The following is a 16,135-nucleotide window of genomic DNA, read 5'->3' on the forward strand; positions in this document are numbered from 1 at the left end:
CTCGGCAAGAATGCATTACAGCCTGCTGGTGACATTTGCAATAGATTACTTAAGCCCATAAAGAAATGAAAATTGCAGGCCCACTTGGAGCCAGCAATGATGAAATTGGAGAGCACAGGCTAAGTACAGTACGGCGAAGCCCGGCTTCTGCCCAGGGGCTGCAAGCCCTGCGTGGGTTGAAACGCATCCTTTTTGTGTCTCTGTGCCTATATGGCTGCAGGCGCAGCACATCTTTGGGGTCTTGTTTCCTGTCTGGCTGTGGTCTCCACATGTGCAGGTTTGGTGCTGAAGATGGGCCTTTACAGAGCTAACGTGCTCACAAGGGCTGGGGTTGGCTGAGCGTGAGCACATAGGTGCATTTCTCTCTCTAATGGCCTTGCCGGGCCAGGGTGGCTCAGGGCACAGTGCTGTGGTTTTGGCCCCCAACTGTGGAGCTTTTATTCTTTTCAGATTACAGAGAAGGCCAGGGCTTCAGGGAGGAGACCTGGCTCCATCTCCAGACTGTATGGTGTTCATCTGATTCTTATCTTACCTCTCAAATAAGCAGACAGACCCCCACAGGACAAGCCCTGGTCACGTTCACGACAAACCCTGTTCATTCTTGCCTGCTTCCCTCTTTCTGCCCTCTTCCATGATTTACTGGTTCCTGACTTCTTCTTGGTATCTCAAATTTTTGGAAATTCCTTGGGTGTGATTCCACAGTTGCTCTTTCTTTCTTTAAGCTTTCAAGCCCACTCCTGCTAAATACCCCAACTCATCAAGCTCCAGCTCTGGGGGCTTCTGAAGGGTGACCCGAAAAAGCAGCAGCTCAAAACTCAACCTCCCTCCCAATTGCAGCAGTCTCGCTGCTATGTGGTGAGCCAGTGAGCCTGATGTCCCAGGGCGTCTCAGAAGTCTCCCTGGGAAATCTCCAAAAGGGAGTCATGTCTTTGAGGCTGGGCTCTTTGACTTCTACTCCAGTGTCCTCAGAAGTATAAGGTTCCATTGCAATTAAGAGAAAGGAAAAGGAAACTGCCCAATTATTTCTCCCCCAAATATTTCAATTGAAATGAACCACCTCTCCCTTAAATAGTTTTCATGAAAAAAAAGTAGGTATTCTTTTCTGCTGAGGGCAGAACTTGTCCATTATTGAGGAATTCTCATTTTCTTGGTGTGGCCGTGAGAACAAGCATCTGTGATGTGTCCTTCGAAAACACCACGTGCTCCAGTATTCGCCTGGCCCTTAGAGTTGGTTCAGGGATCCCAACCTTCGTACTGTCGACATTTGGAGTCAGATAATTCTTTGTTGTGGAGGCTGTTCTGTGTATTATAGGATATTGAGCTGCATCTGTAGCCTCTACCCATTAGATGCCATAACAAACCCCTGGATGTGACAACCAAAAATGTCTCCAGACATGGCCAATGTCTCCAGAGGAAGCAAAATCAATCTCTCTCTCTCTCTCCCCCGCCCTCTCTCTCTCTCTCTCTCTCTCTCTCTCACACACACACACACACACACACACACACACACACACTGACGCATTGAGATCCACTGAGTCAGTAGGTTGAATCAAGGCATCTAACAAATGAATGCAGACAAACTCAGACGCAAATTCTTGTTTCCTTACTTACTGCCTGTGTGGTCTCCCTTAGGCAAGGAGCTTAATCCGCCTGAGCCTCAGTTTCCTCAAGTGTACTGCGGGATGGATGACGTCCATGTACCCAGGGTGTGGGAAACCACCTAGGTCTGATATATGTAAATCCATGGTGGCTGTGATTCTCATCTGCGTCTTAAATCCAGCGGCTCCTCCTTGAACGAGCCTGTGGAGGTCCCGAGCGTGGACAGGGTGTTCCCATTTCCCCAGAGCCTGGAAGGTCGACGAACAGGAATTCCATTCCAGCTAAACATCGTATTATTAATGCCGGGCAACTCTTTCCTAATAAAACCCCAAACCATGTAAACACCAGTATAGTTTTCAATTTGTACTCAGATTAGATGCCAGGAGTGTTTGGTTCCATTTTATTTTATTTTATTTTTTTCAGTGAAATCTTTACAGTGGATTTGAAAGCGGGCTATTTTCTGCCTCTCTGGAGAGGTGTAAGTTTTGGAAAGCAAGTTTCCCTGGAATGTTTCAGCCTCAATCAGGGTGGATGGAAAAAAAAGAAAGCTGGTTAAGTCACATGATAGAATTTCTGGACCCAGATTCATCGAGTCATTTAGGAAGTGCTCTATGGAGGGAAATCTGCACAGAAAGAAGGCTTTGTGTCACTCTAAAAGCTATTTTATGTCCTTGGAAAGGCAGGTGGGTGTTTATATTCGTGCTCTTTTGAGTGCTCTGTTTTAAGGCTCACACACTGCAAATACTGTATCTTCAAAGTCACCCCATGGGGGGGAGAATCTTCCTATTGGGGAGGGGGCCATAATTCTCAATTCCCCACATCCTCATGCCTGGGGAGTACGCAATTCACATCATTAGTGTTGCTCTTAGAGCCGAGAGCCAAGATCCCACCTCCATTGAGCGTCCAAGGGTGAGTGGGTAAGTTTTCTACCCTGAGGGCCCAGAGTCTGGCCAGAACCATGAGAGGATGGACCTCGAGGGAGACAGACCCCAAGGGAGCCCCAGACTCCTTTTTTTCTTTCCCACGACCAGGAATTAGGTCTCAGGGGCTGCCTGGAAGGGAGAAGTAGTTCTCATTCCTGAAGCTCTGGGAACAGCTGAGCTCAGCTCCACTGAGGGCCCAGGGACCAAGGCACCCAGCAGAGATGGGGGCTCACCCACTTGCCATCACACTGGGCACCCCCCTTCTAGCATCCACCAGCTTGTCCCACGGCCCGTCTATTTGCATATATCTCCACGTGACTGTGAGCGCCCAGGCGGCAGGTGCCACATCTGATTTATTCCTGCCTCTTCAAGGCTTGGCCAAATAGGTACTCGGTGAATTCTGCCGAGGCAAGTAATCTTCATGGATTGGCTCTGAAAAGAACACACGGGGAGGGATCTTTGCCCATGAGTACGTGCCAGTGAGGGAAGTTCGTGAAATGAAAGTTGTCGTATATGAACACTGACAACTTCCAGCTGCTTTTCTGTGACAGGGAGGTTCACAAAATGTGGCCTACATCTCCTCCCTGCGTCCTGCTCCTTTCCAAATGCCACACGGGCATACAGGCCCGGGGCAGATGCCTTGCCAAGGGCCCAGGGCAGGACGGGGCCTCTCTGATTTCATGTTCATTACCGCTTAACCACCTCTGCCTTTTCCTCGGGATCTGGCAAAGAAGGGGACAGAGGGGGTCGCTGGCATGGGTGCTGCTTGGGAAGACCATCTCCCAGCCTGAGACGGTGACTGAGAAAGGGTGTTAAAGCAACAGGAAGGAGTCATAAGGTGAAGGCACACAGCCTGCAGCTGAGAGGAACAGCGGACCTTGCCCAGCGGCAGGAAAAGGAAAGTTGACTGATTCGCTAGGATTCCCAGGAGAACCGGTTGGGATTTGCCAGTAAGTGGGAGTGAGGAGCCTGCAACTCCTGACAGTTGTGCTGGACCCAGAGTCAGAGCCCACTGTAGGGGTGACAGAGGAGGTCTCTCAAACCAGGCTCTGGCTGAACCCCCAGAGAAATTATTTGCAGACTCAGTGGTTCCCACTTAAGAACTTCAACCTCAAAGGCTGGGAATCAGTCTTTGCAAAGCAGAATTTTGCAGGGAGGTGGCTCTCCTGGGCTTGCTCACCTCAGCGCCACCCAACTGCCAGGAGGGCCTTATCTATTTGTGACAATTCTTAGGTTGGGGGTGCAGAGAGAGTCTCTAACCAGAACTAGAAAGACAGCAGAAAGGTTTTACTAAGACAGTTGAATTCGCACTATGGAATGAAAACTAAATACATTCCTCTATAACAAACACCTAATATAGCATTTGCTATGTGCCAACAGCTCTTCCAAGGGCTTTATAAATATTGACTCATTTACTCTTCGAAGCATCTGTTAGATATGCACTAATTACCCTCGTCCCACAGATGAGGAAGCTGAGGAACAGAGAGTTTGAGCTCACCTGGCTAGAAGTGGCAGAGGCAGGACTTGAACCCAGGGAATCTGCCCCAGCATCGTGGAGCATCACTACACCAGGCTCCCTCATATCCACGATAGACACGTATGCATAATACATTTTAAAAATGAGGCTTAGATACTATCTTCCAAATTCCTCCTTCGTAAGGGATTGATAACAAGCCTTAGCTACCAGGTGGTTAGAATTTATGCAGGATGTGTGTGAGGTTTCCTTCCTTGTCGTATAAAGCTATGGACCCTTCTCTGTGGGCCTCACTATTCTCACTACCTGGAGTCCACCCTCCCTTTGTTTTTGGGTCTGTATTATTAGCTAAAATTGGCATCTGCTCATCTGCTCACACGCTTTTTCCAGTCACCATATCCATGTCTCTGGCCGGCTGCCTCTGTCTTCCACGTGCTGTGGGTGATGAGGCCATTACCTCTTAGAGCCACCACCTCTGTGGTGACCCGGGAAGAGGTGGATGCGGGGCCAAGGAGAATTGAGGACGAGCGGGGACCCCTGGGGCACCTCTGTGCCTGTCTGGCATCATATCTTTTCATGACTAACTTCTGGAAGTGATAGCTGCTGCTTCCCCCGCTCTCACATCCCATGCACGTTCCTCTTTTGGCCACTTTTTTTTCTTGGAACCACACAGTGAGGGAGATTCTGGGAAGTCTAGTTCCAGCCTCCTGTAGTTGGCGCAGCAGAATGAAACACACTGTTGTGCTCTTGAATGATTCTTCTGTCAGCCACATGGTGACTGCTGTGATGGAATGAGGTGGTGCATGCGTAAAGAACCAGACGTCTACTTGTCGAGCATGGCACTGGAGCAAGGGTGGTTGGATGGGTGATTTTAAGACATCTTCTTCAGCTAAGATAGCTGGATGCATCCCCATCCATACCCCTGAGTGTGGGGCCATAAACCTTGAGGCCCATTTGCTAGCATGCCCTTTTCTCTGGAACGTGCTGGCATGAACACTAAAGGTGCCTGCTTCTATGACTCAGAGTTAATGAGAACTTTGTCTCGAGCTCCGGAGTGTTGAATCAATACATTAATCAAGTGACTCCTACACGTATCTTTCTACGAAGGTATATGCCAGCTCTTATTTGGTGAAGGGCTCTGATTTAACTTCAGCAAAACAAGCAAAACCTTGCCCAATGGCTAGTAGTTACAGTGTTAGAGTTATGAACATCATGTCCGCAAAGCTGGACCTCTCCCGGGACTTTTCAGTGCTTCCACAATAGAGGTGAAAGCTGGACTCTCTAGTCTCTGTCTTGGGTACCTGGGTGAGCACCAAGTCCTTTCAGATCTTAAAGTCAGGTGCCATTCATTAAGGACAGGCTAAGAGGGCTCAAGGGACTAGAGGGCTCAATGTGTGTCCCTTAGAATGTGAGACTGATATTTGATGTCCATTGATGTAGAAATAATATGACTGAAACCCCTTGGCAGATGCCAGGATGACAAGGGAAACCAAGCATGTCCCTCCCACCATCACTGTAGGGGTCCACTTTGGAAGCAGGTCTGAAATGCAGGGAGAAGGCCCAGCTGTAGTGTTATTACCCTGTACAGGACTTTCCATTTTTAAAATGAGAGTGTTCTCGTGAATTAAAGTAACTGGAAAAATTATTATCCAGGGATGCCTGAAAAGATAATGGGACTGATTTGTACCCTCCAGGCCCCCCCACCTCCCCGCCACACACACACCGGAGGGTAGAGAAAGCCATTTTCAATGAGGCCTTGTTAATGAGAGTGGTGGGAAAGAATAAAATTGTTTTCTGCTTGTACCCATCAAATCTGCTCATTGAGTAAAACTGTTATGATGTACTGCTTCGTTCAACTCAGTGCCAAGGTGAAGGATCCATTTGGATGCTGCTGTGTCGTCTAGGCAAGTACGTTGAATTCTCTGAGCCTTAATTTCTCAGTGCCAGCATGATGATAGCAGTGGCCACCTTACAAGGAATTTCTGTGTGTTTGAAATGAGACCAAGCCAGGCAGTCAGTAGTGCTCAATAAAATGAGGAGCCTGGGGAACAACTCACCGCTCACTGAACCCTGGGTCAGTGCTCTGATTTTGGGTGGAAAATGACTAAAAGTGAGAGCATGACTCCTAATCACGAAGGACCCATTTACAATAGCCTTGGTGGTGGGTCCAGCTGGTTCAAAGGGGAAGGCCTGGGACTCTGGGCAAGGTGGACCGGCTGAGACATGGACCCCTCCCATGAGCTAAGGTTCATATTGGCTCCACTCGGCAGCATGCTTGGGACGCAGCATAGTGGAGTGGCAAAGGGTATGGGCTTCGAATTCCAACTACCAGGCACTCAACAAAGGCTCTTCTTTTTCTCTGTCTTTTCTTCTTTGTCTGCTTCAAAAGTTTTGACAGCACCTCCCTTTATCTTCCAGAGGCCTAGTTCCCCTCAAAGACTCCCGTATCACTTCCTCCTAATTTGGGCTCCCCCTTAACTGAGGCATGATGTCCATGCCTCACCCCATCTGTTTGGTCTCTGGCCCCCCCTAATGTTGGTCTCCTCGCTTTTCCTCCCTCACTGCTCTCTCCTTCCTCCCCATTGCCGTCTCCTTCAGCTTCTCCCTGCCGCCTTGTCTTCCTCTTTTTCCCCCTCTCTCCTCCTTCCCCGTCTGTCCACATTCTCCATAGTCTCGTGGCTCCGCACATCTGCACAGAGGTGCTTCCCACACGGACACTTTCCCTCCATTCTCCTTGGCCATCTGGCTGCCTCTCCAGGCTGCCACCAGACCAGCTGCCAGGGGAGAGGCAGGCATGGAGACAGGAAGGAGAGCCAGGCTAAGGGTCTGCCAGCCCACCCGAGGGAGAGGAATTTTCCCGGTGAGCCCCTGACTCCGTATCCCTCTGTGTTTATTTTAGCTGGAGCAAGGCCTGCCCATTGGGAAAGAGAACTTCTATCTTGGGCACTCAATCAATTAATCGACACACGCACAAATAAAATACCAATCTTAACAACGAAAACAAAAACAGAGCTTCAATATCTCCGTCCCTCAGGCTAGGAAAAACTAGCCTCATGTTTTGGCTTCTCCCTTCCCTCTCTTTTTCTGCCCTCTGGGTTCAGCTGATGTTCTTCTGGAAGCAAGAATGGTCCTTTGTGGAGCGTGAACCGGGAGACAGGTCCTTTAGGATAGCTGGTGGCCAGGGCTATTGCTTCAATCCCCAATCCTCTTTGTCTGGCACTTGCCATAGAAACGGGCATTGCAAATTTTAACTGCAACGCACTCGAGTCTGTCTGTGTAGATGTAGAGCTGAGCGAGGCCTGCCTCGTTGCCCATCTGGCAAGGTGAGAGTCGGATGTTGTAAGGATTAAATGTGATGATACATGAGGAAGGCCTGGTGTATCAGCTGGCACAGATGAGAGTTTCAGAAATGCTAGTTTCCTTTCCCTTAAATTGTAGACATAATGAGGAATCCGAACGCACATGCTCAAAGCATCTTCCAGGTGGGAAGGGCTTCCCACCTAATGTAGAAATCCGCCTATGGTGTGGCCCTGAGGGCTGCAGGTGCAGGCTCTGCTTGATCCCTCCACTGACAGGGAACTCAGGCCCTGACTCCCATTGATTAGCTGTTATTGCTGGAAGGTACTATTATGTCTCATTACTTCTGCTACCCCGGGCTTACCACCAAACTTATCACCAAAGCTAGAGCCACATAGAAGAGTTCTGCTTGTTTCTCCTTATGGCAGCCCTTCTGAAATAGAGGCTACTTTCTGTGACTTTTTGATGTCCCTTCTTCAGAGTAGACATCCCCGGTGTGCTGAGTCACATCTTAAATGACTCAGTTTCCCCACCCTTCACTTTCCTGGTGTCTGAAAGGTAACTCCACACAGTACAAATGTTAGGCAGAGACAGCTGTGTGGGGAAAGCTGTGTGTTGACTGGAGCAAGTCACTTCTCTGCCTCCATGTCTCAGCTTTTCCATCTGTACAATGGGGACATCAGTGAGATAAGCAATTGCTGAGCACAGTGCTGGGCCCACGAGAAGTTAGTAACCGTTGCTTCCTTGATCATGTTCTCTTGGACATGGAAGATTTGCACACATCACTCTCAAAATGTGACTTAGAAGTGGAAGCGGCCACTTCTGAAGTCTACATCGGACCCTGAAAGTGGACACCACTTGCCTCTGTCATTTTGGATATATTGCTCCAATAAGAAGCAGCTCAAGGCAGCTTTCTTTAAAACTAAATTGATTGGGGTGATGTTGCTTAATAGGGTTATTTCTATGATACATGATATTGCATTGCGTGCCCACCACCCAATGTCAAATCGAGGCAGCTTTGGTTTGCAGCATCATATGCGTCCCTATCTCAGCCTCCAGTTGCGTGGGGAGCACGTGTGATCTTTGAACCATTTTGAATAAATAGAAATTTCCCTTTTGTTGGAGCCAGTCCTGCTGACCTTAGAAATAATATTGCAGGCGCAGCTTATGCCCACTATTCCCTTCTTCCTTTCTGGAGCTGTTGGGGTGGGCGGAGGGAATCGCCAGTGTTTGTTTAGTGACCAGGACTGCAGACAAGCTCTTCTGAAAGGCAAAGAGTTTGCTTCTATCAACTCAAACAAATGACAAATCCCAGACGTGAAAATCTTATCAGCAGGCAATAGAAAAATCACAGCCACAGATGAAAAACAGAACTTGCCACAGGTACCTGATCACCCATTCCCGAGCGCTCCTTTCATGCTCACTTGTATTTGTACACGTACTTGGTATCTGTGAGCATTGGCCAGGTGGTAGCAGGTGCCACAGGTTTAAAAAAAGAAAATATCACAGTAAAAGTTGGCATTGGGGAGACTCTATCCATTGACTCCATTGTTTCTGTAGGTGAAAGAGGTTTCAGAGATTCGGCTGCAGCTCCCGGTACCTCGTCCCTTTGAGGAATGCCACTTCCCTGGAAAAAGTGAGGATCTTCCTGTGGGGAGGTCCATGCACGGTCTTCCAAGCACTGATGCTTAGACAGAGATTATTATTGTCTCTTACCCCAGAGTGCTTTGTGGACTGCTGAGATCCTAGCTGAAGGTGGTGGCACGCTGCATCCAGGGTGTGCCAGTTTGTAACAACTGGTTGTGTGCATCTCTTTCTGATTTTGCATTCAGGGATGTCAGGTTGCTAGCTGAAATCAGCTGTGGTAAGAACATTTACACCATGGAAACTGGCAAACACTACAAAACAATGTTATATTTTTTTCTTGAGAGCTATTGGTTGTTGGGTAATCAAAGTTGGGTTTTGGGATTTGTAGTTGTCCTTGGGGTTCTAGGAATTCACTTTTGGTGTCAAAGAGATTTTGGAGAGAGTACAATTTGTAAAGGACTAAAGTGGGGAAAGCACTTCCAGACAGCAGCCTGGCATAGAGGAACAAGTACAGATTTGGGGATGAGATAGATCTTGTTTCAAATACTGGTTCCACAAAACTAATAGCTGTGGATTTGAGGCAAGTTGCCAAACTTCTCTAAATCTTAGTTTCTTTAACTAAAAATGAGGAAATTCATACCTACTTCATAAGCTATTTGGGGAGACTAAATAATATATTGATATAATACAAAAGCTATACAAACAACAAATATAAGTTATGATAGTAAGTTTAATTCCCCGAAGTGGTTGCCAGCTCTCCTATGTCAACTAAATAAGTGGCTCAATTATATTTTACCACTCCAAAAACACTGTTACTCCTGCCTTACATTTGGGCTGCAATTGCAATATCCAGAGAATGAATAGCTAATATATTCATCAAGAATAAGGCCTCTAGTTCCCATTCTATCGCTCTAAATTCACAGGAAGATTTAGAAATTTAGGACCAGGATGCATGCCTCCTTCATATGAAGACCCTGGGCACTACTTGAATCAGTTTTATTTCATAAGCCATCATTTATTCGACAAGTATTTATTGAGCTGCCACCTTCTGATAGTAAAAATACCCCTTTCGTTCCCATAGTACTTAAGAGTTTACAAAGTAAGTTCACACCCATGATTTTATTGAAACCTCATAGCAATGAAATGAGTTAGATATTGTTACCCTTATTTTAGAGATGAGGAAACTGAGGCTCAGAGAAGAGAAGCCGTTTTCCCAGGATAGCCCAGCTAGTAAAAAGCTGTGACAGCAAACGTTCCTTCACTGGGACTAAGGACAAGTACGCCTTGTTCACCATGTGAAAGCAAAGCCACTTGATTGGTCAGTCCAGTTGTGTCAATTCATTGGCAATGATGACTTACACTTGCAAAGCATAATTGCTGTTTGCAAAATACTTCTTCATGTATTATCTCAATTGAGCCTCACAAAAACCTATGAGGTACAAAAGAGGCAATACGTAGCTAAGAGGGAAGAAAGAGGACATTAACTGAGTACCTACTGTGCACCCAGCATAGATCACGCTAATGTCACGTGGATTTCCTAGAGTGTTGAGTCAGAGGCAAAGCTCACGTGGAGATGTTTCATTGAGAAGTGTAATCCAGGGAAGCAAAAATGGGGGGGGGGGGAGGAAATGGGACAGGAGGAGGAAAAGCAAAGATAAGATGACACTTTACTGAGCTGGCTACAGCTTCTCAAGAGAACATAGTAGGTTGTATACAACTCAACGTATAGTTTGAGAATCACTGCCACAGAACAGAGTTAGACGGACTATAGCCCACAACCAAATTCAGCCCATCTGATTTCTATAGCCTATGAGCTAAAAATGGTACTTTCATTTTTAAGCAGATTTTACAAGTCAAAAGGAGAATATTCCGTGACATGTGAAATCATACAAAGTTCACATTTCAGTGTCTATAAGTAAAACGTTATTGGAACACAGCCACACTCGTTCATTTATATTGTCTATTGCTGCTTTCCATTACAACAGCAGAATTAAGTAGTTGCAGCAAATACCATTGGGCCCACAGAGCCTAAAATATTTTCTCTCAGCCCTTTTACAGAAAAGGTTTGCCTACCCCTCCTCTAGCAATAGTTATAGCTCACAAGCCTGCATTGTGGTCATCCAGCTGTTTGAAAATCATCCAAACGAAAGTCTTTCTTCAAAAATCGCTTTTATAAGCTCCGGGCTAATCTGGATAGGCCTGCCTCAAGTTAAGGCCCCCTAGCTGGGGCCTGCTACTGTCCTGCTCATGGCTCGCCCATCGGTGCCCAGCGACTGGCAGCCTGTGGCTTGGCTCACCTCTGCCTCCCTAGGAGAACCGCCTCCTGCCTTTGCTGTCCTGGGCCTTCCCATTCACGTTTTTACCAGGCCTGACCCTGCCCGGCTTGTAAAATCTGATGGGATCCCTGCCCAAGGAGGGATGGCCGAGGGCGGGTGGAAGTGCCACTCAAAAGAGGTGGGAACCTCTGAGCAGAGGGCGGGCTGCACAGCCACGGGAGGCACCTCGCGCCTGTGCGTGGACTGTGGTCACTTGGCTCCTGGTTTCCTGGACATTAGCCTCACACACAGCCTGACACAACGCAACAGCGTGCCCGGGAAAGGGGAACAGCTCAGGCTGCTCAGGAATCCGGTGTTTCTCAGGAAGGACTTTGCAGGGGAGAGGGTGGCACCGGGGGTAAGAGACTTCTCTCTGGGAGCAGGAACATTGCTCTGCTCTTGGCAGGAGTGGAGCTGGGTAAACAGTTTCGTTGCAAATAAGCCCCATGAGGAGTGCATAGATGTCAGGGCTGGGCTTTGGCTTTCCGGTGCTCACCCAATGCTTGGACCGGCAGGGAGGTGGTTGAGATACAGTGGAAATAATACTGTGCTTGATGCCGGAAGGACATGCCACTTACAAGCGGTGTCATTTGGGGCCGTTTGCGCCGCCTCTCAGAGCTTTGCCTGTGAGGTCCTGTCTAGTTCATGGGGCAGTGGAGAGGATCACAGTAAATAAGGTGAGTGAACAGTTTTATCAAGTGCAAAGCCCAGTGTAAATGTCAGGGGTTATTACAAGGCAACTTGTGAGAGTCATGCCTTTTAGTGCCCTGTAGTGACCAGGGAGCAACTTTAGTGCTAGGATTGGGCCAAAAGTCTTTTGACTTGGATGAAAATCATTTTAGGTCTTTCCTCAGGTGAGATACTCTGATTGTAAGGGGTCTGAAAGTCTTTGCATATCCCATCCCACCCCTACCCCAGCTTCCTCTGGTACTTGGCTTCCTTTCGACAACATCCTTGCTAGATAATTTGCTAGACTGCTTACATCCTTCCAGCAGTGGGGAGCTCACTCCTTGTCAAGCCAGTCCCTTTCATCTTGGCATAGCTCAGGCCATTGGAAAGTTCTTATTATTGGACTGAAATCTACTTGTTGGGCTTTTACTTATGGGGTCCTTTCATTATTTGTACCCCTTGGGTCCACTCAGAACAAATCCAACAAATGCAGTCTTCAGCTCCATAAAAACCAGTTCAATTTCCTTTATAAATTGCATGCACTTTCATAATTCTTCACCTTTCTTGTTTCTCCCAAACTAGCTACTGTCAAGCATATTAGTTTCCAAACCCCTTACACTCTTAAAAAAATATCAAGGACTCCAAATATCTTTGTTTTATGTGGATATCAGCTACTGATATTTACCTTATTAGAGATTAAAACCAAGGAATTTTGAAAGTTATTAATTCACTTAAGAGTAAAAATAACAAGTCCATTGTATATTAACAGAAACAAATTCTTTCAATGAACAATAACTGTGGGGTCCCAAAAATGTTTAGTGGGAAGAAAGCCTTTGTTTACATTTTTTTGCAAGTCTCTTTAATACCTAGCTCAATAAGCCAGTGGGGTCCTCATATCAGCTTCTTTATGCCATCTGTTACCATCTACTGTTTTGGTTGGCATGTATAAAAAAATCTGGCTTCACACAGGTATATAATGGGAAAAGGGGAGAGTATTTTAATAGCATTTTTAGACAACTATGGGTATGTCATGTAACCTCTAGAAATCACTGCACACCTGTGAGGACATTTGGAAAGGTAAATTATACCTAGGAATTATGATGAAAATAATTTTAACCCCATAGACTCCTGCATCTAGTGACTCTGAAAGGATCCTTGATCTGGTCCTCATTGGTTGGTAAGTCTGATCCCCAAATTTATGTCTTGGGTAATGAAAGGTTCTGACTAGATTAGCCTTAGAGCCCAGTCTGCAGTTTGATGATGGTGGATGGTCCTGAAGGGGGAGTGGGTGTTTTATAGCCGTGGCAGCTCTATGGACATTCTCCTGTGGTAGCATTGCTTTCAGAAATTATTTATAAGGCTGAGTTGTCATTTATTTTCATGCAGAGGAGGAATTAGACAAGCTGGGAGTAACTCTGATATATAGGTACCCTATCATGTTGCTCTGATCAGTGATAATAATAAAAAATGTTAAAATTATTTGTCCCACTCTAAGCAATGACTAAGAAAAGGCCCAAGTGGATGTGGCGAGGTGCTGGAGATTATTCTGTGACTTCCCACATTGATCCCCTGGGGACGCCAAAAGGCTTCTCTGAAAATTATATATGGAGGATTTAAGCCAAGGGTCTGTTCTGGGCCATCCACGCTCCAGGTGGGTTGACTCCTTGGTGGTTTGTTGCAAAGGTAAAAGTAGAATGTCCCATCTCCTGTGATTTTCTGTTTCACACAAGGACTTTTATTCTCAGGTGCATGTGTGACCCCACTGTGGCTGGAATTGAGCAAGTTAAAAAACCAGCAACCACATTGCCTCTGGTGCTCCTTTCCAAGGCTGGTCCTATGTGCATCCAGCAATTGCTTCAAGCTTGTGCCCTGGTCTGGTCGACTCTGTTCTCCTGTGTCACGTGTCAGAGCCTTCTGCCACGATGGCCTTGTGCTATATCTGTGCTGTCCAAGATGGTAGCCATGCTCAACATGTAGCTACTGAACTCTCGAGATGTGGTTAGTATGGCCGAGGAACTGAAGTTTTCATTTCAAAAATTCAATTACTTGTAATGAAAAAAGCCACATATGGCTAGTGCTACCATATTGGACAGTGTCCAGCCCTAGCCTGACCTTTTCTGTGGCTGAAAGTTCTCCATCTACTGATATAATTTTGTCTTCCCCTCATCAAAGCCACTGTTTGAAGCTCACCTGAGTCACCCCACTGAGTGGTGGTGAGGATCCCGGACTAGAATTCAGAGGCTTGAGTGTTCCTTGTATGGGTCCCACAGATCTAATTTCTTCTCTCATATCTGCCTTGCTTTTAAAGAGTCAGCTTGTTAGGTAATCCACTGGGCAGGTGGTTGGCCTCCTTAGCTGCTCCCAATACTTATGTTCCTCCTTGAATTAGCTTACTATTTACTATTACCTAAAGTAAGTCTCAGGGAATCTTCCCACCCTTCTGAGCTACCTTCTTTTAAAGTATCTTCTCTCTCACACTTGAACATATGTCTCCTTTTAATCTGAAGCTGGTTTGTCTTCCTGGAGGATCACAAGGGTTAACTGGCAAGGTCCATTTCCCCCCAAGGTAACAACTCCTTTATGTCACTGACCAGCTCCCCTGGCCGTCCTGAAGGGATGCAGTGTCAGTTCCCCTGTGAGCTGCTGCTCTAACCAGGCAAGCATTTAGTTTCTGCTTTTGCCAAAACAAACATCTAGAAAGCCAAAACCTTTCTCAGACCTGAAGTGTTTTTTCCTTCTGATATGCATCCTGCCATCTCGTTAGTTATATTGGTTTAGTAAGTTACATCATTTTTCTTAGGTATTTCAAATCATCCTGTGACACATCTCTTTCACCAAAATGTCTCTGAGAAAATTGACTACTGAGGAAATGAAAATGTAAAGAAAACCAGAATTTAAATGAGTATCTTCTCATTTCAGGGCCTATTCTTAGCATTCAACTTACATTTTCTGATTTGATCTTTGTAACAACTGTGTTTTGCAGATAGGAGAATAGAGACTGTGTGTATATACACACACACACACACATACACACACACACAGTTTATAGGAATACACATAGATACAGCAAAACCATATATTAAGAAGAGCAGGGGAATGAAGAATACAGGATTTAGGGTGATGGTTACCATGTGTGAGGGAAAGCAGGTGAAGGAGTTGATAGAAAAGACTATGTCGTTAGATGAAGGTTGTTGTCAAGGTCTCAGTTTTAGTTCTGAGAGGTGGTTTCATGAATGTATACATTATTTAAATTAACTAAATAGCTAATGAAATAAAAGTGGGCCATGCAAGGACCAATGATCAAAATGTGTCATGAACCATTAGGATTAATTCAAGTCTCTAAACGTAGTTGCCACTGGCTTTACATAATAGGGCTTATTTCTTACAAACATAAAGCCTCATGAAGGCCTCGAGGCTCTCTTCCACCTTGTAGTCACACGAGCTGGATTATGTGGCCTTCCAGGAAAGCAGGGGCAGAGAAGGAAAGAAGGAACACACTGGCCTTTAACTACCTCAGCCTGCAAACACCATATGTCACTTTTGCTCACAGTACATTGGCCAAAACTAGTCATATGGTTGCAGACTAATAGCTAGAGAGGCTGGGATATCTGGAGGAGGAAATAAATATTTAGTACTACCTGTCCCTGTCACATTTCACCCCCCCCCCTTTGTTAGAGTAAAGATGAACAATTTTGGGGAAGATTCTATCTTTACCTATCCTTCCTGTGAGCTTTAGTAGGCAAGATAGCCCATCAAAGGAGCTTGGGTTTAGCATCAAACATATCTGGGGTTGAGTCTTAGCTCTCTTCCTATTGATGTAGGTGAACGTGAGCAAGGCATGTTCCTTCTCTGAGCCTGTTTTCTTATCTGTAAATTGGGGATACTAATCTAAACGTTGCAGCTTTAGTGTAAGAGCGAAACTGGCCAAGGCTGTAAGGTGTCCACTAACACATTGGAATCTCAGTAATTTACTAAATGGTAGCAATTATTACTATGCAAAGCTACTATGAGGTCATTGTTCAAGTTATTTAAATTGCAGTGTAGCTTTAGGAATAGTCAAATATATCTTCCTTCATCACTGCTTCAAAATAAAGCCACAGAGCCCTTGGTAGTGTTGCTGTCTTGAACATATTCTGTCTAGAATGAGGAAGGCATCTAAGTGTGCCAGAAACCAGGTACACATGAAATAGCTATCTCTTTTTTGACTATAAGGATGCTTAGGATTAGTATCCTCAGAGAAGCAAGTAGACATATTAGGTCCAGAGTAGTTT

Source organism: Miniopterus natalensis, chromosome 12 (genome assembly GCF_054644295.1).
Source record: "Miniopterus natalensis isolate mMinNat1 chromosome 12, mMinNat1.hap1, whole genome shotgun sequence".
Lineage (NCBI taxonomy): Eukaryota > Metazoa > Chordata > Mammalia > Chiroptera > Miniopteridae > Miniopterus > Miniopterus natalensis.